Source organism: Pavona decussata, unplaced genomic scaffold, assembly GCF_977016875.1.
Source record: "Pavona decussata unplaced genomic scaffold, jaPavDecu1.1 SCAFFOLD_221, whole genome shotgun sequence".
NCBI classification, from domain to species: Eukaryota; Metazoa; Cnidaria; class Anthozoa; order Scleractinia; family Agariciidae; genus Pavona; species Pavona decussata.
This window is the reverse complement of record NW_028145626.1, coordinates 397,551-420,603: the sequence shown is the minus strand read 5'-3', so window position 1 is coordinate 420,603 and position 23,053 is coordinate 397,551. Positions and strand designations below refer to the sequence as shown.

The 23,053-nt window shown below is 37.5% G+C and overlaps 1 long non-coding RNA gene and 1 pseudogene across 1 annotated transcript; one reads left to right on the top strand and one right to left on the bottom strand.

The window, feature by feature from the left end:
• Nucleotides 1–1,596: 1,596 nt before the first annotated feature.
• On the bottom strand, nt 1,597–20,630 carry LOC146459285 (uncharacterized). The gene is made up of 5 exons (XR_014858015.1): nt 20,474–20,630; nt 15,372–15,443; nt 13,135–13,206; nt 12,498–12,569; nt 1,597–1,671 (listed from the first exon to the last, which is right to left on the bottom strand). It is a non-coding gene; the product is annotated as an uncharacterized LOC146459285 (long non-coding RNA).
• On the top strand, nt 8,168–10,209 carry LOC146459286 (uncharacterized; annotated as a pseudogene).
• Nucleotides 20,631–23,053: the final 2,423 nt, after the last annotated feature.

Below are 23,053 nucleotides of genomic sequence, written 5' to 3'. Positions count from 1 at the left end.
TCCTTCGTAATTTCAAGACGAGCGGCCCATACAAGTGACACTTTTAAGTCGGTTTTACCCGCTCACAGGTCACCAGAATGAAAAAGTCACTTTAAAGGTAAAACAATTATCTAAACAAACTGAAACATGTCTTTCTACAAATGGTTTTAGTAGTCCTTTATTATGACAAAGTTTGGCGATTTTCGATTTTTCTATCTTGCATGGTCATAGGTGAAACTTCCTGGGGAGCGCTCTTAAAACTTTTTTTGATAACTGATCTTGGACGTACAACTTTTTATTTACAAATAATTACATTTATCACAAGCCTCTAGTTCAAGTCGACACATAATCATCCAAGCAATCTAATTGATTATTTAGAGAACGAGACATAGTCATTGTTTCTAACCTGTGTTTGTAAATAAAAGTAGACAATTTACGGAATTAAGTTAGTGTACCTCTCTCGGAAAAAAAAAATGCGACGCAGAATATTTTACACAACAAGCAAGACGCTTACGTTTACTACTAGCCAGTCGAACGGCAACGGAACCCTTTTTGATACAATTATAATTAACGGCAAATATTTGAAATGCGGTTTACTGTTTTTCAATCTCTCTTAACTTTGTTTTGAGGCATTCATTTACACATTTGTGTAAATGATGACAGGCGAAATCGTTCAGAATTTATAGCCTAATTTTTATGTAGTAGATTTTTTTCGGAAAACAAATTCCTTCCGCCGAATTTATGAACTACCGTTGGTCTTCCGAAAATGCTACTTTACTTTATTCAGCTCTTTTTCGTTTAAAAACGAATTTTTGTTTTCCTTTCAAGACTAAAACGATTAATATTCCATATCCCAAAGGTCTGTTCAGATCAAAACCACAACTTTTTTTTATTACAATTTGAGCCGAACCTCTGAAGCGATAAAGTCTTTCTATTGTCGAAAAGGGCCGTTGGGTGTGCCGACAAGTAGGATTAGTGGGTGAAATTTAGTAATGACTGATTGCCTCATTTTCTTTGGACCATGAGCAGAGATTTCTGATAAGCTTGCATATATACAGTTAATACAGAAAACCCAGGCTCCGTATGTAAACGTCTTAGTGTTTTGTGGGTGATTTGGAAGGCATTTGTTGATGTTTAATTTAAAGCCAGCGGTTTCGTTTCGTTTTTTCCTTTAAATACAAAAAAAAAAAAAAAAAAAAAGAGGAATGCTGGGGACTCGATTCCTTCTCGTATCAGAAATTGCTCTCGCATCAAAATTCTCATCCACTTCTTCGACAAGCGCTATAATTTAACCATAGCATTCACCTTTCATGTTGATCACACTGCGATCTTACATAACAAAAATTGGAAGAAAATTCAGTTACCAGTGATTTTCGCTTACGTTCGGCCTTTTTGACGGAGGCCGCCGTGAGGAGGCTGCATGAGTTCAAATTACATTAGGTTCCCTTATTGGCCAGTTCAAACCGACCACCACCCGCCAACAACTGAAAATGCACAAGAGGGAAGAGATTTCTTTCTTTCATGAGTAATCACGCTCCCAGAACTATTGGGAACATGTTTTCATTGTGGACAATGTTAACGGAATTAACGACTTTCCAACATATTCCATCATATACTTACATAGAGAGAACATCTTGTAGCACAACGAATGCCCGAGGTCCAATGGCTTGTATAGGATTATCTGACAGCAATCTGCGGAAAGAAATAAATTTTGTTGCAGAAGTGCGCATCTAGCTTAATTACCGAACAAGAGGCTACCAAGTGCTCGAAACATAGTAAAAACACATTAAGGATAACACTTAAGTGAGAGCTATGATTGAGATTTGCTAGAAACACTCCAGGGGTGATTTTATCATATACGGTTTCTTTTATTAATATTATAAATAGTTTTTAATGCAAGGTAAAAAATACAGCATTTGTATTTATGCTATTAACCATAATTTACACACAGTATTACGGTTTCATAGTTTCTAGGTTACAAGCTATGCTTTTTCTTTTCTAGTTTTTGTCAGTTAATGATTGAACTTGCATAACAATTGATAACATTGACAAAAAAACCCAAAAAGAACAACAACTAAAAAAATCCGAAACAAAACAAAGAAAACTTAAAAAATGCATATTAAAAGAAATATTGAAAGGTAGTAATAATCTTATTTGCAATAGCTAATTCTATTTCAATGGTCAGTTTTCGGCGAAAGAGTGCAAGAAAACTGTCAAAAAAGAGTTCTACATTGTGTAGGCTTCTTTAGAAACCCACCTACAATCATAATATTCGATAATGTTTCGTTTTATTAATCGACCAGCATTGGAAAGTCTTTCAAAGGGCTATAGGGCTATAGTATAGGAGTAGCGTATTAGAACATGCGATGTAAGGAGTGAATATCAGTTAAGCATTGACCGCATGCATTGTTGCCACAAATTTTGGCTCTGAACAGACTTACTTTGGTTTTAAGAATATTAATGTTTGAGGACAATCATATATTAATAATTCACAACCCATTGACCTATCAAATGGTCGATAAACATCACATGCAGTGGTTTTATATCCGATAAAACCTCCTCCTTGTTAGTATGCGGATGTTGAATGTTTTTCTTGCATGTTAATTTCAAACGTTCACAAAAGCATCATTGTTATGAACTATCTTGACACACGCTTTTCCGGGAATGTTTTTGAAGCCGTTCAAAAGACTCGCTGCACGTGTTTTATCGGGTCTAAAAGCACTCGGCTGCGCCTCGTGGTTTTAAATCCCGATAAAACACTGCTGCTTGTGTTTTAATCATTACCTAAGGAGGTGCCTACTAATACAGTAGATATTTTGCGTGGTTTATGACTATGCGGAAAAATCAGATCTTAGCAAGGGGCTATTGGAATCCAAAAAGAAAATTGGGGGTAACCACGCATTTTTCAGTGATAATTAAGCAATAATAATTCTAAAGAGTTGTGAAATACAAAGCAATATATCGCATTCTTTCCCAAATTGAAACTTAATTATCTCTGAAAAAATGCATGGTTACCCCCAATTTTCTTTTTGGATACCAAGAGCATAGTTTTAAACCGCGCAAAAATATCCCTATATTGGTAGGCACCACCCATAGGAAACCCGAGTACCTCGAGATGCACAGAACGTATGCGCAGTAACAAAAGTAGGCACCGTCCTTAATATCTTCCTTTTTTTTTTTTATTAGCGGTGGGCAGTACTAAGATTTTCTTGAACAGAGTGCTTAATACATTTCTGTAGAAATAGCTTCTTTTGCTTTCTCACTATCTAAAAATCGAAATGGAGACTTTTTAATTGAAAAATTCCAAAATTCCTTGAGACTGCTATAGTGTCAAACCAGCTTTTGTGAGAAAACTGTTTACAATTAATTGCAATATTTTCATTATTCCAAATTATTCATGAGAAAACTGCAGAACAGGTGCTATTTATTTATTTATTTATTTATTTATTTTTATTTTTCCGTTTTTCAGGTGAGTGGAGTCAAGTGCGAGGCTCGATTCACGCGCGACGAGAGAGAGGGAGAAGATACTACACCTGCCCGCACACTAGTGTTCATGCTATTCCGCCCGCAGGCACTTTCCAACATCTCCAACCATTCACAGCGTTTAGTATGGACGGTGAATACCGTTCCTACGTAAACTGCCACAAAAACATACGCTAACGGAACAACAGCACGGAAAAATTGTTGTTGGAGACAGTAACAACTCTGCAACCTCCAATTGATTTAGAACAGGAAGTAATGAGAAGTTTTATGGATTTCCTTAACGAAAGAAGGACAATTACGGAGGCTAGCCTCGTAAAGAACATATGGCTCCCGTTCTTTTGTTGTCAGTTGTTGTTTAAGTCAACAGTCCAATTAGGCCCAATTTATTTTCTTTTGCGTATGTCAATTGTTTACTGGGGCCATCCAGAAAATAGCATGGTTCGTAGATTTGATTTCCAGGATATTCACGCAACAATTGTTCGAAGAGCAGTGGAGAAAAACTATAAGAGCATTCCGGTTAGTACTGAAACAGCGAAGAAAGGGGAGCGTTTGCTAGATCAAACCTTTTTCCAAACCTAGCTGTAAGCCATTCAAGTATATTTCTTTAGTTTTTCCTTTACCGCATTAGGGAAAAATAACGAAAAAAAAAAAGAAAGAAAAAAAAAAACGAAAAGAGCTTGTCGAATAGCTTAGTCAAAAGAAAACAATGACGCGACCGCCATTTTGTTGTCCAAAAACAGGTCATGATCACTTGACATTAAATAACCAACTGGATAGCCGTGTTCATATATGAACGCCGGAATAGCATGAACAATAGAGGGCGGAGGGGCGTTAATTTTTTTTTTTTTGCGCCTCTCTCGTCGCGCGTGATTCGCACCTCTCGCTTGCCTGCGCTCAACGGAAAAAAATGCAAAATAATGACAGCTGTTCATCAGGCTAATTCATGAGTAGGTAGGGTTTCCATATAATTTTGTTTTGTATTTTCTAATTGTTTCAATAGTTCGAGGCAAGATGATGGAGATTGTTAGCCTGTAATGCGTCAAACTGTTAGTTACAGTTTATTTGAAAAGTTAGTACACCATGCTCTTCAAGGCTGCTTCTGGGATGCCTTTCTAGGATGCTTTATTTACTGATTACATGCGCGGTACCCAAGAGACTTTTAAGGCTTTATTCATGATATTAAAGTCCGTCAACCTAAGTCCTTGTTTTGTTTTTTTTTTTTTTCTCGCCTATAATAGTTAACTTTTTAATTTCAGTGAGTTTTCCATCCCAGAAGAAATTGAAAATAGTAGAATTCATTTCTCTATATAGTTGCTCAGAGATAACAAGTATAGACGCATTGTAAATTAACCCTATCTAGACTGTTTTTTTTGTTTTTTTTTTGTCTTCTGGGACCGGGGGGAAGGGGTGGATACTTCACAAGTATAAAAGCTATGACAGTAAGAGGTCTGCAACGCAAAATGATGACATCATGTCACGTGGTAATCATGTCGTAATGATCAAATAGCGGCTATTTTAGATCCGCCACCACGGAAGAAAGAAAAGTAAAAACAAAAAATAAAGAAACGCTAATTTGCGCTAAAAAAAAACCATTAAAGATTACGGGATTAGAAAAACGATTTTTCTTCAATTTTAAAAGGGATTTTCTATTTCTGAAAAAAAAAATGCCTGTCAAAACTTGGTGGCATTGGTAACCTCAAAGACAAAGAACACTAAAAGAGCACATCACGTTTTTCCCAGACAAATTTATTAAAAACGTCCTGAAGTTCCATGGCGTTTGTTAAAATATTCAAAAAGTATTTCAGGTTCAATGTCGCCGCGGGGAGAGTCCGCATCCCGCCCTCTCATTCCCCGGTCTTCTAGATTGGGTTAAGTTTAAAAATTTTAACGATTTGTCTTGACCCTGGGGGATCTTGTTATTGTGCTGAGGCGACTAGATTCCAAATAGATTCCAAGTTGCCGTGCGTCTACTAATAGATCACAGATGACGTCAAAATGTGGTAAGAACAAAAAAGTGGCACACGAGCCGTAGGCTAGTGTGTCACTGATGTTCTTACCACATATTGACGTCTTCTGTCATCTATTACTGAACAGACGCACGGCAACTTGGAATCTATTTGTTTTATACAATGAACAGAAAGGAAACACGACAAACTCATAACTCACTCTCAAAAGCATAACTCACCTACTTTATATAAATAGGAGCTATGTAAACTTTTGTAGAACTTTGGAGGGTTTATGGCTCTTTGAAAAATTGACATTTTGAGGCCTTTGCGATGAGGTAAAAATTGAGTAAGATTGAAGGTTTAAAATGCATCTTGGTATGTCAGGTATCGACTCGAGAGGAACATTGTGATAAATTTTGGGTCTTTGTCTTTGATAATATGAAATAAAAAATCTGGGCAATCAATGCACGCGCTGACGAAAACCAAAGTTAGCGAGGCTTCGTTAACAAATTTGCATAATTCGCAACTGTTGAGAAAAAGCTGTTATGGCGACTCGGTGAAAACATTGACCCAGGCTATTTTCAAATGGTCATTTTATCTCATATTGCATTTGCCTGTTTCGCTTTCTTGTTTAATAACGTGGTAGAAAAGGTCTGGACAAAAAAAAATGCACGCCATCGGGAAAGAAAACATTCGCCAAATTCTGGTGGGAAATTTGCATAATGCAAATCTCCCAATAAATCTTTCTGCAAAGGAATCTGATTGGGAAGGTTTCGTGAAGAGACCCGAAACACTCCATATAAGAGGAGTTAAAACAACGTTTAACAATCCGATTTCAACTAATAATTGTCGAATCTAAACCTTTAAATTAAAGTGTCGAACTGATACTCGCTATTGCGTTACCTGCGTCACGTCAATAGCTGGCGATATGTCTAAAAAGATGCCCACAAACACACATGCACAGATACACGCTTCAAAACCTGTGTGCCAATTTCCGTTTAACAAAATAATAAATCAGTTTATACCTACAGTCCACATTGGCTGTACGGCATGCATTTATCTTTGTCGAATGCCAACAAGAGAAACACGGGTATCTTAATGACACTGCATACACGCAATGTCTACTGATACATCACAGGTAGCCGAAGCTCAAAAGAAATTCGTTTGACCTTTTCATTGTCACGTTGTAATTTGAGTGTCACGATGAGTGTTACGCAATGGCGTAAATTATAAGAGTTTGTATGGGAATTTACGAACCTGTTTTGGAGTTGAAAATAAAGGGAATAAATTGAACAAAAATGGCTTACCTTGTCTCTCGATCTCTTGCCAGTGTTTGTGTGCCATATGTTGGCCATTTCAGTACGATTCCATATCTATCCCCAAAATCTTGGTCACTTCAGTCCCCTGTAATTTACTTTCGAAGACTTGCGCACGTTATCAATGCGGTCATAATTTGCTGTAATGCGCGGGCAAAGGACTACGGACCACGGACTGGGTATAAAAGAGGTACTAAGGTAAGTGTATAATAGGAGGACTACGTACTGCGCACTAGGCTTAAAGGAGAACTGGAAGTCTGAAAATCATATCTTTCTTGTATTCATTTTCAATAAGTTTAAGATGTATAAAATGAAGTTTCGGTAGTTGTTTTTGTCCCTTTATTGTTGTTTTTGAGAAACAATAAATGGACTGGGAATAAAATAGTGAGGATCGACAGTGCAAACATAAAATCTTGCTTTATCCCAGCCAAACAGCTGAATTTTTAATACGCGCTGAAGAGAGCTCGGCATTTTAGATTTTTAACATTCATCTCAGGGCTCGATTTGGTGAAAACTTGCTCTTGCAGTGCGAATAAATACGCAAAAGGATGTTTGATGATCATTGATCGTGATCAACCACTGAGCCCATGTGCACAATCATGTAGATGTCGTGCATGCATGCAGTAGACGTTGCGTGTATACAGTGTCAGTAAGATACCCGTGTTTCTGTTGTTGACATTCGACAAAGGTAAATACATGCCCTACAGCCAATGTGGACTGTAGGGCATGCAGTCAGTCCGCAGTCCGCAGTCCGTAGGCCGTAGTCCGTAGTCTATAGTCCTTCTATACCGTTAGTACTATCTCTTTTATACCCAGTCCGAGGTCCTCAGTTCTTCGTCTGCGACTCACGTTTTATACTGACTGCGTTGTTAACATTGCAATTTTTTTCTGAAAATACTATTGATACCGAAGTGACCAAGATTTTGGGGGTATAGATGTATATAGTAGGATACCGTATAGAGAAAGGAAAATTTTCAGCAAACCTAAAACCCACTGGAATCGTACTGAAATGGGCAAAATATGGCATACAAACACTGGCAACATATCAAGGAGAAAAGGTAAGCCATCTTTGTTCAATTCGTGCCCTTTACTTTTCGACTCCAAAACATGTTCGTAAATTCCAATACAAATCCTTATAATTTACGCCATTGTGTAACACTCATCGACAAGGTAGGCAGGCACTGCGTGTACACAGTGTCACTGAGATACCCGTGTTTCTCTTGTTGACATTCAACAAAGATAAATGTATGCCCTACAGCCAATGTGGACTGTAGGTATAAACTGAGTTATTTTTTTTGTTAAAACTTCTCCCGGAACGTTATTAAGGAAGAGTTAAAAGAGAAGTTCAAGCAGAGTTCAGCCTTGAAGCGTGAAATCAACTCTATCTATGATGAGATTCGCCAAGATTGTAGTTTTCTGCGCTACAGTTGTATTCTCCGTACAATGACCAGTCTTCGGAGAACATATCACCAAGAAGTTATTACCACTCATACGCGCAAGGTCTCACGTCTTATCAACCACCAGATGGACCTCGACGAGCATATCCTGAACATCTCATCTTACCAACTTTCGTTCTTCCAGAAACTTGTTCTTTGTCGAGGTTTGAACTTTGCCTTACCGCAATATGTATCTCCAATAGAGGTAAAAGCATCCTTTGAGAAAGCCTATTGGAGCCTTGAGCGCAGTCTCTCCGATGAGAAAATGAAAGAACTGGCTGCTACTACTCTTCGATCTGTGGCTCTCAACTACATTGAACGGAAAGGCCCGCGTCCCCCTAAGGCACTCTTAGTAGCCATCGAAGAGCTAAAGAGACGCGATGACATCGTGATAACCAAACCAGACAAAGGGTCAGGTGTAGTTGTGATGGATAAGCATGAATACCTGCGTTTGTTATCGGATGCTTCTGTGAATGACACAAGCAAATTCTGTGCCGTCCCCATAGAGAGACCAAAAAGTAAAGGAAGACCACCCAAGTACTATCATCGTCTCTTAGAGAAAGAAAAACTGGTAGAGTCAACAGTGCGTAGAATTTTACCATCGGCGATTGCTGACTCCGCACGACCTACTGGATCAAGATTGGCTCATTTGTACGGGCTGCCCAAGACCCACAAGAAGAAATGAGCAATGCGTCCTATATTATTTGCTACGGGCACCTACAACTATGCCTTTGCTAAACGGCAAAGCTTAAGCCTCTGTCTGTAAACGAAAATACCATCACTAATATCTTTGCCTTCACAAATGAAATTTGTGGAGTTAAGATAAACCCGGGAGAAATCTTGGTCTCTTATGACGTCTCATCGCTCTTCACAAATGTACCCCTGGACGAAACAATTGACATCCTGGCACACAAAGCTTTCGAGAACAACTGGTTCAATGACACCTATGGCCTAAACTTGACCAGAACTGATCTTATTGATCTTCTACATGTTGCTACAAAGGGGCAGCTGTTTCAGTTCGATGGGGCCCTTTACGAACAGACCGATGGAGTAGCCATGGGGTCTCCCCTTGGACCCCTTTTGGCTAATGTATTCATGTGCTCCATTGAAGGGTCCCTGAAAAGTCAAGGAAAACTCCCAGATTTTTACCGCCGCTACGTAGATGACACTCTGGTCAAGATGCCAGATCTTGCAGCAGCCACAGCATTTCAGGATACCTTGAATCACGCCCATAGCGCTGAAGTTTCACTATGGAGGTAGAGGAAAATGGGATGCTCCCGTTCCTTGGTTTACAGCTTCTAAATCGCGCACCATGTGTTGAAACAAAGGTTTACGTTAAGCCGACAAACACAGGTCTTCTCCTGCACTATCATAGCCATGTGGACAGCCGCAACAAACAGGGTTTGCTCGTCACCATGCTTGATCGCGCGCACCGGCTATCATCATCTTGGACACATTTCTCAGAGGAGTGTGTACGCTTGAGAGGAGTTTTCCGAAAGCTGAGGTATCCAAATCACCTTATTGATTCTGTCATTAACAAGTTTATCACCTCGAGAGTCGCAGCGGACCAGTCTAAACAGCATACCGATGACGTCATCCGGATAGCTATCCCCTATAAAGATCAGGATGCTGCAGTGTCTGTCAAACGACAACTTAGAGATCTTAGCAGCAAGGTGGGAAAGACCACTCAACCTGTGTTTACTAGCCGTAAGCTTAATCAAGATCTAAGCCTGCGTGAGCATTGTAACCCAGCAATGTGTTGTTTATTTATTCAAGTGTGACCTGTGTGATGCAGGTTATGTTAGGTATACAAAGGGCCACCTTCACACGCGCGTTGAGGGACACCGTCAAAAGGCGTCATCAATCTGCAAGCATTACTACAAAGAACATAACACTGCTGTTCCGAACAATTTCTTAGCACGCTTCAATGTGCTCAAGAAATGCATTAACAAATTTGACTGCCTTGTCAATGAAATGTTGTATATTCAAGAGCTTAAACCAACATTGAATGTGCAGTCCGATTCTCTTCATGCGAAAGTATTTAAGTAATTAGCTTGTCGCTATGTTATGCAAATTCGCTTCAACTTAGCCTTTACAAACCGCTTTTTATCATTAATTATGTACCTTGATAATGGCGCAAGATGCACCGAAACGTCGGTTCCTATCACTAATATTTCTTGTTTCATGTATTTCTAAATCATTTCTTTTAGGAAATTGACACACAGGTTTTAAAGCGTGTATTCGTGCATGTGTGATATTTCATACCAGTAATTACGTTAAACTATGGCGTGCCGCTTGCGAAGGTACAGTGTCAAACAACACAAACAGAGAGTTTTTTTTTTTTTTTAACTGACCCGCTTCTGAGTGATCATTATTTGGAAGCCACTGAAAAAGGTTGGACTGGCTATTTGAAAAGCATTCCACTAAACAAACTTGATTTCATTAAAAATGTTCGCTTTGACAGACTCTATGTCTAACTTTCTCACCTCATTTGACAAACGTGTATTTTTTAAACGTGAATCCAGTGTCCTGTGAACATTTTATTTTTATCAAAACCGCTATTTGCCAGCAAATAAAGGTCTTTATTCTAGTTGTTGTAAATGGCAATTTCGCAGCACAAGTTGGTTTCTGGGCATTATATTATTTAAAATATGTCGACAGGTATTGACGTGACGCAGGTAACACAATAGCGAGTATCAGTTTGGCACTATTAATTTTTAAAGGTTAAGATTCGACAATTATTTGTTGAAATCGGATAATTAAGGTTGTTTTTACTCCTTTGATATGGAGTGTTTCGGTCAAATAGTCTCTTCACGAAACTTTCCCAATCAGATTTCTTTGCAGAAAGATTTATTGGGAGATTTGCATTATGCAAATTTCCCACCAGAATTTGGCGAATGTTTTCTTTCCCGATGGCGTGCATTTTTTTTGTCCAGACCTTTTCTACCACGTTATTAAACAAGAAAGCGAAACAGGCAAATGCAATATGAGATAAAATGACCATTTGAAGATAGCCTGGGTCAATGTTTTCACCGAGTCGCCACAACAGCTTTTTCTCAACAGTTGCGAATTATGCAAATTTGTCAACGAAGCCTCGCTAACTTTGGTTTTCGTCAGCGCGTGCATTGATTGCCCAGATTTTTGACAAAGAGCCAAACTTTATCACAATGTTCCTCTCGAGTCGATACCTGACATACCAAGATGCATTTTAAACCTTCAATCTTACTCAATTTTCACCTCATCGCAAAGGCCTCAAAATGTAAATTTTTCAAAGAGCCACAAACCCTCCAAAGTTCTACAAAAGTTTACATAGGTCCCATTTATATATAGTAGGTGAGTAATGCTCTTATTCAAAACCGACCTCGTTTTGTAGCGTTGCGTACTGTTTCAACACAGGCGTATTGAACTTGGCTAATTTTGAGTAAGATTTTTGCATAATTAATGAGGCAAAACCCGTAATTTCGTTTTCTCCAAAATTCTCGAAAACTATAAATTTCCAGAACATTCAAATCATATTTTCGAAGATAGTTCCCCAAAATTAAACTTCAGGCAAATTATCAGGAGTTTCCTTTTTTTTCAAGCTTGGCCAGCGATTCTCGAAAGTTACAGTCAGGCACTCTTAATTGGTCTCTTCAATTTTCTTGTTTTTTTGTTTGTAAACCGGCTCCTGCTAAACTTTTCTCGAAGCTTTCACTTGCTCAATTCGAAATAATCTTGCAAACATTTTAAAAACCGCGCGCCATGTTGGACAAAACAAAGAAAAACAATTTTCCCGTGACGTCATCCGTGTGTCTGTACTCTAATAGATCATGGGCAACGACCAATCACTGCGCGCGTAGTATTCAGTGCATTGTATAATTTGCGATAATGTTGTTTCGAAATGAAGGTTTCTGATTGGCTCAAAAACTGTCATGTAGGCGAAAACCAAATGAATGATGTCGTTTTTCGAATTCCAACAACCAAGCCACATTCCTTTTGGTTTCATCTTTGTTTGATTATTTTTGTTTTTCATCTTTCTTAATTTCTTTTATCGTGTTAAGTTATTCAGAGTGTAAATATGGGAATTTCGATTTCTTTCGTTACATGTGTAAACTTGAAAACCGTTCCTACCTATTTTATTGCTGGATAGTTCTGCCGTGTAGTTTTCGTTGCACGAGTTGAAATAATAGGCAAGTTGTCGAAGATACGTGAATTTCTATTTCTAGTCAAGTAGTTTTAGCTGGCATTGCTATAGTAGCTTATTAGCTAATAGGTTAGTAGCTTAAACACCTGGTGAAAGGTTTACTACAGCTATCCTTGAAATGTTCAAATTTGTAACCCTTTCTAAATACACTTACAAATATTTAAGTCTTGTGAGGTTAACAAAAGCTTCCTCTGGTATTAAGCGGATACTGTTATTTTGAAGAATCCTATTGAGAACAAAAAGCAGACAGGCAAACATGCAATAAATAAATAAATAAATAAATAAATAACTAAATATGTAAATGAATGAATGAATTAATGCATATGAATGAATGGACGAACGAACGAACGAATGAATGAGTAAATAAAAAACTGTTAAAATTGTGCACCGCTACAGTTTTTGTTACAAATTCAGTTGTAGCTATTTGCCGACAATTATTGTTGTAACTCAATTTTTTTATTCTTAATTGCTCAACATTATATTTCGCAAACGAGCGTTCAGTTTCTCGAGAACCATGCCCGTACATGGTGTTTAATTTTTCTGTTCAATCAGTCAATAGTTCAAGCAATAAATCAGTCAGTCAATCAATCAGTGATGTTCGAGCCTAACATATAGTCAACGACGAAGGAGGATTGAGAATAAGGATTGGAGAATAAGTTCAGAGTTTCGATTCCATGTTATTGACTAAAAAGTACCGTAACTAGACACATCCATACTTCAACTATGAAAACAATGGACATGCTATACCTCAATCCTAATAGAAACATGACAGACCATAGGATGCTACTCACAAATATAGCAGAGACTGTTGATTCCAGAAAAGATCAGCGGTAATTTTCACGAGTTTATTACCTGCCAAGTTACTGGAAAAATACAAACAAACAAATAAAAACAAGACAACACAAGGGACTTTTTATTAGGTTTACAAACATTTTCCAACAATTTGCAATAACCAATAATGAATCCTTTGCATGAATGTTGCCCCATTTGCCACATGACTGGTGGGTTCATTCCTTGGAAGGTGTTTTCCAAGAATTCCTTGTCCACTGTTGCCCTTTAATTATGGCATGAAATACTCCACTACTTGACCTCAATGATTTCAGTTGTGCTACCGACAGTTCATTGGTTCTTGCAATTTCAATAGCTTTGTCGAGAGATAGATTAGGAGCGCCAGCAAGTTCTTGAAAATAGAGTCGCAACGTTAAAATTGATATTGAATTAACCCAGGATTTTACAGCTGAAAATTTCGCCACGATAATAACTATGTTAATTTTTTTTTAAGTTTGTGTGCTTTTATAAAACAAGATTTAATTTATAACACAAGTTCTAAATCGCTCAAACTTTGGATATTATAAGGTTAGTGACCTATATTTTCCCCTCATTTTCGTTAAAACCGTTTATGCCTAGCGGATGATTCTACTATTTGTTTAAAAAAAAACTGGGCGTCAGAGTTTGTTAGCCACCACTTGTTTTCTCACGAATCGACCTATGAGCTTGAACTTCAGAAATTCCTAACTGATAACATAATTTCCATACAGATCTGAGTGCAATTTCTGACTTGTAACAACAATTTTCCCTTGCTGCGTGTTTGAATTAGGAGGAGTATATGTGGTATACGTCTTCCTGTGGTATCTCATCTAAGTTTTCTATAGTCGTAATTATGTACTACATCCCTGCCTATTTTTTTTTTATTTGCAGAGGTAAATTTACATTTCTCTTTTTGCCGTTGTTGCATATGAATAGCGTCTTTGTTATTCTTCCATTTAAAGTACCTTTAGTACGTCCCTTACAGAACATACCAATACCTATACAGCTACTAAATTGCACAAAATACACTGAAGTAGTAGAGAACGAGACAACGTGGGGCAACAATAGTACTGATATTTTACTCTGCGTTACTTGATGATACAGTTAGAGACAAGAACAGCGTTATTTAATGCAAACAGTGATTGCCAAGGAACAAGGTTGTGTTTCAAATTCTTCTACTTTTGTCACTTTTGCTGGAATAAAAACCTCAAAGGGCCCTATTCAGCCACACCTTGGTTTTTGTTTATATGCGAGAGTTTGGCTGTTCTGTTTTATTCGGAGCATGTCGAAATGAACGAAACCACTGTGAAACTACTAAAGATAATGAAACATACTTTTAGGAACACAGCTTACGGTAAAGCAATAAGATTTCGCTTCCCCATGCAATGTCAATAATTGCAATGGCATCAAAAAGGGCGGAGGCTGACTAGGGTACTTTAAACACGGCAGACTACCTTTGCAAAATTCTCCAGTCACAAAGTCCTGCTAATGAAACTGTATAATACGGGAAATTATTGAAAAAAGACACATTACTATGAACTTTGTTCCATTTTCTGATTTGGATCACGTGGCTATGGCATGGTCCAATGTCGCCATCGATTAAACCAGGCTTACAATATATGAATTTAACCAAATCCGGTTGAATATGAACAAACATGTGCTAAGTTATATCAAACCGACCTTTTAATGGCAACTGGCTAAAAAGACAGGAAAATTGACCCTTGGAGACAGTCCTCCCTTTTACGATACGCGGGTAAACTTTGACTTGACGGCGAAAAGGAATACCTAAAAAGGCGTCAGTAGCATTTTGGGGAAACACATATAAGCCATCCGACCAATGACAAGACAAAAAGGAACTTAAAGTACTTTTAAATTCGTCGCTTCACTGTTAAGATGCAATAAAGAAAAACGTAATGGCGAATACATTTTACTCTAGCGTGAAAATCCTTTGTACATTGTTGAAATCGTTAGATGTGGCTTAACGAGAAGAAGAGAAAGAAGAAGAAGAGGAAGAGGAAGAGGAAGAAGAAGAAGAACAAGAACAAGAACAAGAACAAGAACAATAACAAGAACAAGAACAAGAACAAGAAGAAGAAGAAGAAGAAGAACAACAACAACAACAACAAGAACAAGAACAACAAGGAGAACAAGAACAACAAGAAGACGAAGAAGAGGAAAAAGACAGAAAAGCTACAAAGCAAATTGATGGTGGCACACTTACATGTACTCTAGGTACGATAAGGTGGAAAAGATTCCTGAAGAAAGATTTCTTAAACCATTTCCAGACAAACTCCTGCAATGAAATTAGCTTCTTTTAGTATTCCAGACAACTTAAAAGAAGGAGGAAACTATCAAAACATACCGTACCATAATAAAACGTGATAATTATGTTAAAAACAAATTGAAATATAAAGCTGAAACCCTTTCCAGTTCCAGTTGTTGTTGTTGTTGTTGTTCTTCTTCTTCTTCTTCTTCTTCTTCTTCTTCTTCTTTTTGTAATTCTTACGTTCATTAAACGACAATAAGAATTACACTATCAGGTTACCCACAGAAAACCATTTTCCAACCATTTTTTAACTGATGGTTGACATTTTGCAATACAAACCACGCAGATATATATTTCAAAAACTCGTGTTTCGTGTTTCATCGGGGTTTCCAAACACGAGAAAAGTGGTGAAAGCACGAGGCCGTAGGCCGATTGCGTTTATTGTTTTCGAATGTTTGGAAACCCCGATGAAACACGAAACACGAGTTTTTAAAATTGCTTCTCAATCATGCATCAGTAACCAAGAACGATGAAAAAATTCTCACTGATTTTGGCATCGTACGCGGAATATAAATTACTTTTTTTAGTGTTGTTTTTCAGTAATTATTGGCCTTTGTTGTTAAATATTTTAGCAGTGTCACAAGTCCCTGAAGACCGTCATTGTTTAAAGCGGAACAAATATACATCCCTTGATCTCAATCGGTCATTCTTAATAAGATATGGCGTTGTCACGTTTCCGGAAGCCAAAACAGCCGAAGAAGAGGTTATTCTGGTTTGAAACGCGTTACCCAAGTCCACTCAGTACAAAAATAAATGGGCTTATGGAATATTCGAGGAGTGGCAAAGGCAGCGTCTGGTAAAAGTACCCATTGTCGAGGTCGTTGGTTTATTCAAAAACTACGATTTTCATCAAGTTGAGTCGTTGGAAACGCCTCTGGTGGAGACGAGTGCGTTGTCTGTGAATTGTCTAAGAGTTTGCAAGGCCCTCAAAAGAACGTTACCCTCCGAGAACCTTGTACGGCATTGTTGCTGGTATTCGTCGCTTTCTCGCAGAGAAGAAACCGGGTGAGGATATAAATCCACTGAGTACATCTGACAAGAAGTATGACTTGGTGATTTCAATCAAAGCACGCGCATAGTGTTTAAATTACGCAGTTAAAGTTCTTGGTAATACTACAATGAATTTTGTTTCTATTTTCTAGGTTTGTTATTTTCCGAACAGCGCTTGATGCTGAAATGAAGGACGCAACGATTGCAGGAGTCGCTCTTGGTTTTGGACATTCTGTAATTGTCTTCAAGTATTAATAAAGCTTGCCAATTCATGTTGGCGTTGTGGCATTAATATTTAAATTAGGATAAATTCTCCATCAGTGGGGTTTGACATTTTATCAAGCTCTTGGGCTTGATATTTCATCAAAGTATAGGGGAAAGCCTCTGTCCAGGGTTTCATCGGGGTTTCTAACAACACACATTTGGCCAAATTGGCGTATCCTGATTGGTTTGTAAATTGATGAATTATTAATGAGTTTGAGAATAAATTTTTATAGCTCTACAAACGGAGGTCACATAGACATTTAAGACTAAAAAAAAAAAAACAAAAAACAAAGCCTAACGTCTTGATCAAGAATATAGCAAGTCCTGTTTTCGTTCTGCTTTTCTTGATTATATTAACCTGAGCATAGATTTCCAAAGAAAATGATTAATAATGGTGGGCTAAAGTTCTAAGTACAGCTAAGTTACCTGGTAAAATAGTAGTCAAATTTTGTGGCACAAGGTTGCAAACTAGATCATTTAAACGATCTCAAAATAGACAATTAATTTATTAAAATTTTGGATTAGGAGGGAAAGATTTGTAGGAGTCCTCCCGTCCAATGGGATTAAATAACCTACGAGTAAAGATAACACCTGAAGCGTCATAAAAACGAGCGCTAACATCAAAACTTGTCAAATGAGAACTCTAAGTTTAGTTGGCACAAGGCTTAGTCAAAGTTCTCACGGAAGACAGTGAACACACCATGTGTTCGCCAACACCTTTACAATTCCTGTCTTAAGGAACGCATGGGAATTGAAATTATTCTTAAATATTTGGTGTCAAAGGCTCGTTAAACGATGTGAAAGGAAAACATTTTTTTTCTATTTCAAAACGCTTTACGAGAGGAAGGTGTGAATGACATCCATATGAAAAGATCAGGTGCAATTTCAGTCTACTTCTAGAAAACTAGCCAATATTGCGCCAAACATTTAATTATTGGGAATTGTGCTTAGCTGTTACCAAATAAAAAACAAATATCGGTGAAAGCGAAGTCATCTTTGCTACTTTTCAGGCAAATCGAGGTTTAAGAATTTTTTTGAAAAGCAACCCATGCTCATACAGAGAGTTCCAGCTCCTCGAAAAATTTGTCCGAAGTTGATGCTGACGAAACTTTTGAAAACTGATAATGTATCTTAGAACAATTGTCTGTGATTTCTGAAAACGTTCACCATCTCTGAAATATTGAAAGACTGGTTATTTTGGTGTATTCTTGGTGAAAATCTGGGAAATAAATGTAAAACAAAACAAAACAAAAGTCACATGCTACTCTCGGCACATGTGAAGTTTTAAGCATTGTTCCATTCAAACCTGGAAGCGCGAAAACATGCTGTAAATTGGTGTCCGATACCAGGATAACTGCATCTTAAGTAATTGAATACCCACATATTTATGTTTCCTTAACGATCAAATCTGTCGGCAAGTTTAACACTTTATTGCACTAACTTTCACGGTGCCTCCAAAAGCTCTAGTGACATTTTTTAATCAGGCCATAACTATTTTCGAGTTACGTCTATTAAAACGTAACTCAATAAAGGGTCTTCAATAGAACGGACCACGTGGAAACGTCGAGTCAAACCAACATCGTCAGCAATATATCACGGGAAGATCGAGAGCATACTTTCTCAACAAGAAATTCCTCACGGAAACATGTAAGCGTCCGGGTATGTAATTTAGACTTTGTACATTTCTTTAAATTCATTCTTCCCCACCAGTTTTCCACTTAACCCTCGGACTTAAAAGGAAGAAGGGTTGGGGGGGGGGGGGGGGAGGGTTGGATGACAACTCCTTCCCCCTGGTTGTTGTTGTTTTTTTTTTTTTTTTTGTATTTTGTTTTATCACGAGAGCTTTTGTTAATATCTGAGACAGTTGCTGTGAATTTTGGTGGAAATCGGCTCATAGATATAGGAGATATTAAACAAGAAGTAAAGTGTGGTGTAAATGCATTTAAATGTACTATTATAAACTGTCAGAGCCATATTTTGAGCCAGAAGTAGTTGTAAAGCAACTTAAGGATGTATTAAGCCATCTTTACATGCTAAGCTGTCGTCGAAAAGTGTATTTTCTGGCAGAAAACAAAAATTATAAAAGAAAAAAGGGAAAAGAAAAGTGTCCGCCACGTTGGATGACTCTACTGGCCCCAAGCAGCGCCACTTGTATATGTATCCAAAATTATTAACATCTTCTCGTACACGAAATAAAAGGCTATCTATCAAAGAATAATCGATCCCCCTGCCATGTGAACGATCATAGCATTTAAAGATTTATAACAGCTCCGGTAACAGCTACGATCATATCGGTGACAGGTAAAAATGACTAGATTTTTTTTTAATTTGGTAAAATAAAAGGTTAAAAAAGGTGGAATCGCAGATGGGTTTAACCCTTATTATTACGTGAAACACCGAAACTTTGAAAATTTCAAGAAAAAATAAAGGCTACTCCAAGATGACTCCAAAAAAGTATATCTTTAACATTGGTCTCTTCGGGGTAACAGGAATCTCAGTGAACTTCTCCTTCTGGAAATGAAATTATGATAGAAATTATTTAAGAGGCTGTCGGCGTTAAAACAGATAAGGCAAATTTCGGCTTTTCACCGATTTCGCTGATTTTTGCTATGAACATCAATCATTATATCCCATAAACAAATATCACATTAACTAAGATCAATGCAGGAGGTACTTCTATAGAAAGAAAACGGTCAGTGATTAGAGAAATAACTAATTTATGCAGTAATCATAAATTGCAAGATGTCTGGAGAAGCCAACACCCAAATCGATCACAATTCACGTGGCGCAACAACTCTTTTAAGATTCAATGAGGTTTGGATTACTGGTTAGTCTCTAACGATTTCTCTTCATCACTGCAAAGCACCATCATTACAAGCCCCATTTTTTCCGATCACTCGGCAGTTAGTTTCGCACTTCAGTCTAAGGAATACGCTAAACGCAGCCCTGGCTTCTGGATCCAGCTTCTCTAAACTATGGCTAAATGACCAGAAATATTAACCTAGTGGTTATTATTGTATTTCTAGAAGAGCTCGGTTCAGAAATGTGTCTATCGGCATGACGGCTTAATGTTTAATCCGTAAATATTAGAGAGATCGCAGAGCTCTAAACGGCACGCAGCGTAAAGTGCCCACAAATTTTATCCCATGAATTAGTAGATTGGTGTTAGTGCAATTGATTTAAAATAGAATTGACCCTAAGTCAGGTCCCACTTTTGTGAAAATAGGCTTTTACTACATGTATGTTACGTTTAATGCATTCTGAAGTTTAGGATGAGGTATTTTGAAAAAATTGTAACTCAGTCAAAATTTCACAGAAAACCAAAGTTAAACATTTAAATATTATTGACAAATGGAACTTCAATGTGTAAAATATTCAAGCTGTTTGAGATAGAAATGACGTTTTGGCAGCACCGGCAATGTATAGATAACTTGTAGAGTCGCCAAAGGTTATAAATTGGGTAGTTTTGAGGTCACTTTGTAAACCGTCTCGCCAACAACGAAACAAAAATCGCATTGACCTTAGTTAATATGATATTTGTTTATGGGATATAATGATTGATGTTCATAGAAAAGAATCAGCGAAATAGGTGAAAAGCCGAAATTTGCCTTATCCATGCTAACGCGGAAAGCCTCTTAAATGCGCTGCTATTATTGGAACCAGGGTGAAGTGCAATAGTAACATGTTAAATCACTGCTAAAAGAGAAACAATATCAACAGCCAAGAAAGTTAATCACACTTACAGAAATCCCAACCGTGATTGGCGTGAAAATATTTCTCCTGGTAGGTGTTCAATTTTATTCTTTTCAAGGTACCTGTAAATGAAAGGGAAATTTAATTTGTTTAAGATTTCATAAATGTAATTAATATTTAATGGGAATATGATGGGATTAGGTTAGTTATTTCAATTCTTAACAGGGTGGGAGCACTTTATTTTAGAAACTACTATACACCGAGACCAGTGATGGTTGTACACGGTCCGCAAAGCATGCTGGGGCGAGTTGTCGGTTCGAGCTCAGTTGAAACAAACCTTCGTGCTGTGTGGATCTCAAGGAATGACAAATTTTGGCTTCAAAAACGCAGAAAATCGTTAATTCAGGAATTTATTCGATAAGTTTTCTCCGATTACCGTTAGCGCACATCGACTGACTAATTTAACGCTCAAAACGTTGGTTTTACACGGCGATCCTAGCGATCGATCGATCGAAAGCCGGTACAGCCGAAACTGCTCCACACAATTGTAAAACCAATCCTGTCGTCTGTAGCGGGCGGAGCTCGAGATAACTTGAATTCCAATGTTGATAAGAACGAGAAAGCATTTACTAGAACTCCAACAGACCAGTCCTTCTTTCTTGATATATAAATTTAATGGCTTGATGGAATTACGTAAAAACTGAGAAGAAAATTATATTTAAAGCTTGATTACAATACATTCACAAGAAAGATTAATTGATCACTCCTGCCGCGAATCTATGTTACGAAATACGTTCTTGAAATGCAACAAAATAGACTACGAATACTACGGATGCAAGATAGACAAAAAAACGTCATCATACCTCTTTCTCCTCTCCTGAACCTTAAATAGGCGCTTTGATTCTTTCACTCTTTCTAAAAATGTGTCTGTCTATTTTGGAAACGACAGGAAAACTTAACTGCAACACGATCCTATTTCTTCTGAACTCACAAAACGGAATTTACAAAACAAACAAGCTAATCATTAATCTATGAAATCGTTGCATTATAATGTACGATCACGGGCTCGAAAATCTGGCATTGAAATTTTCAGAGTTCATAACTACTGGAATCCTATTCTGGTGGAAATAGCCGAATATTATAACACGAAATTAAGTAAACAAGGATTGTAGGGAAATGAAGATTTTCACAGATCTGCTGGATAGGAATTTTGTTTTATCATTCTGTATACTGGTTGCCAATGAGACTGGGACATGGATAAAAGCTCTCACACAAGTTCAGCTTGTAAGAGTCATAGATTTTAGCCACACAGGAGTACTAAATATAAAGATATAAACTAAAGTTCTTCAATAATTGTTTTATTACATCACATGTTGTATGAGGGAAATGAAAACATCAAATTGATTTTAAATGAAATAAGTCAAAAATACCTTGTAAACAATTCCAAATACTTTACCTTCCTTTACTGGGCAGACCTTTACTTTGTATGAAAGACAGTGTACTCTGGATCAAGGTGATCAAAACTGCTGCACATATTGCACATGTAATTAATAACTTGGCAAAAGGGCACAGTATTATAGTCACACTAGATGTCCTCCTCTCCTTTACGTGAGGAACTCTGCTCACAAGGCATTCCCCCCACTCATAAACTAAGGGCCTGTTTACATCGAAGTGTATCTTGTACACCAATGTGAAGGTGGATGACTCGACATAGTTTGCAGAGTATACCAGAGATTTCAGCCACTGGCAACAATCAATTACAACTGAGATCAAACTTGGCAAAGGGGCACAGCTTTATAGTCACACCAGATGCCCCCTCCTTTACATGTACTTGTCACCTTAAATCTACAACATATGATTAAATAATTATGTAATTGGATATTTGGAGAAATATTGAAATACAATTTGAGGGAACTCTGCTCACAAGGCATGCCCCCCACTCATAAACCAAGGGCCTGTTTACATCGAAGTGTACCTTGTACACCAATGTGAAGGTGGATAAATCGACATAGTTTGCAGAGCATACCAAAGATTTCAGCCACTGACCATAGTCAAGTACAATATTATTGAGATCAAACTAAGCAGGGGGACAGTATTATAGTCACACCAGATGTCCCCCTCTCCTTTACATGTACTTGTCACTTTAAATCTACAACATATCCTAATAATTATGTTATTGGAGTGGAGAAATATTGAAATAAAAATTGAGGGGAACTCGGCTCACAAGGCATGCCCCCCATGCATAAACTAGGGGCCTGTTTACATCAAAGTATATCTTGTACACCAATGTGAAGGTGACAAAAGTCAAGTGCAATTGAGATCAAATTAGCACACATCTACTTTGAAGGTCATCTTGCAAATAAGCTGTCAATCCCTTTTATTAACAACACAAATTATATACAATTTTACACAATATATATTTATACCATAAGCACAGAGGTAATAAGGAAAATCATCAATAGAAATGTCATATATGCTTGACTTTTGATGTAAAATACATGCCTGAAGTGACTAAATATTTTTTTGTTGTATGGGAATCAGTTAATGCATAGAGTGTATACAGCTTAGGCATGCAAATTGTTGTACAAGTATACAAGATATACTTTAAAAGTATACGTAGAATGTAATTT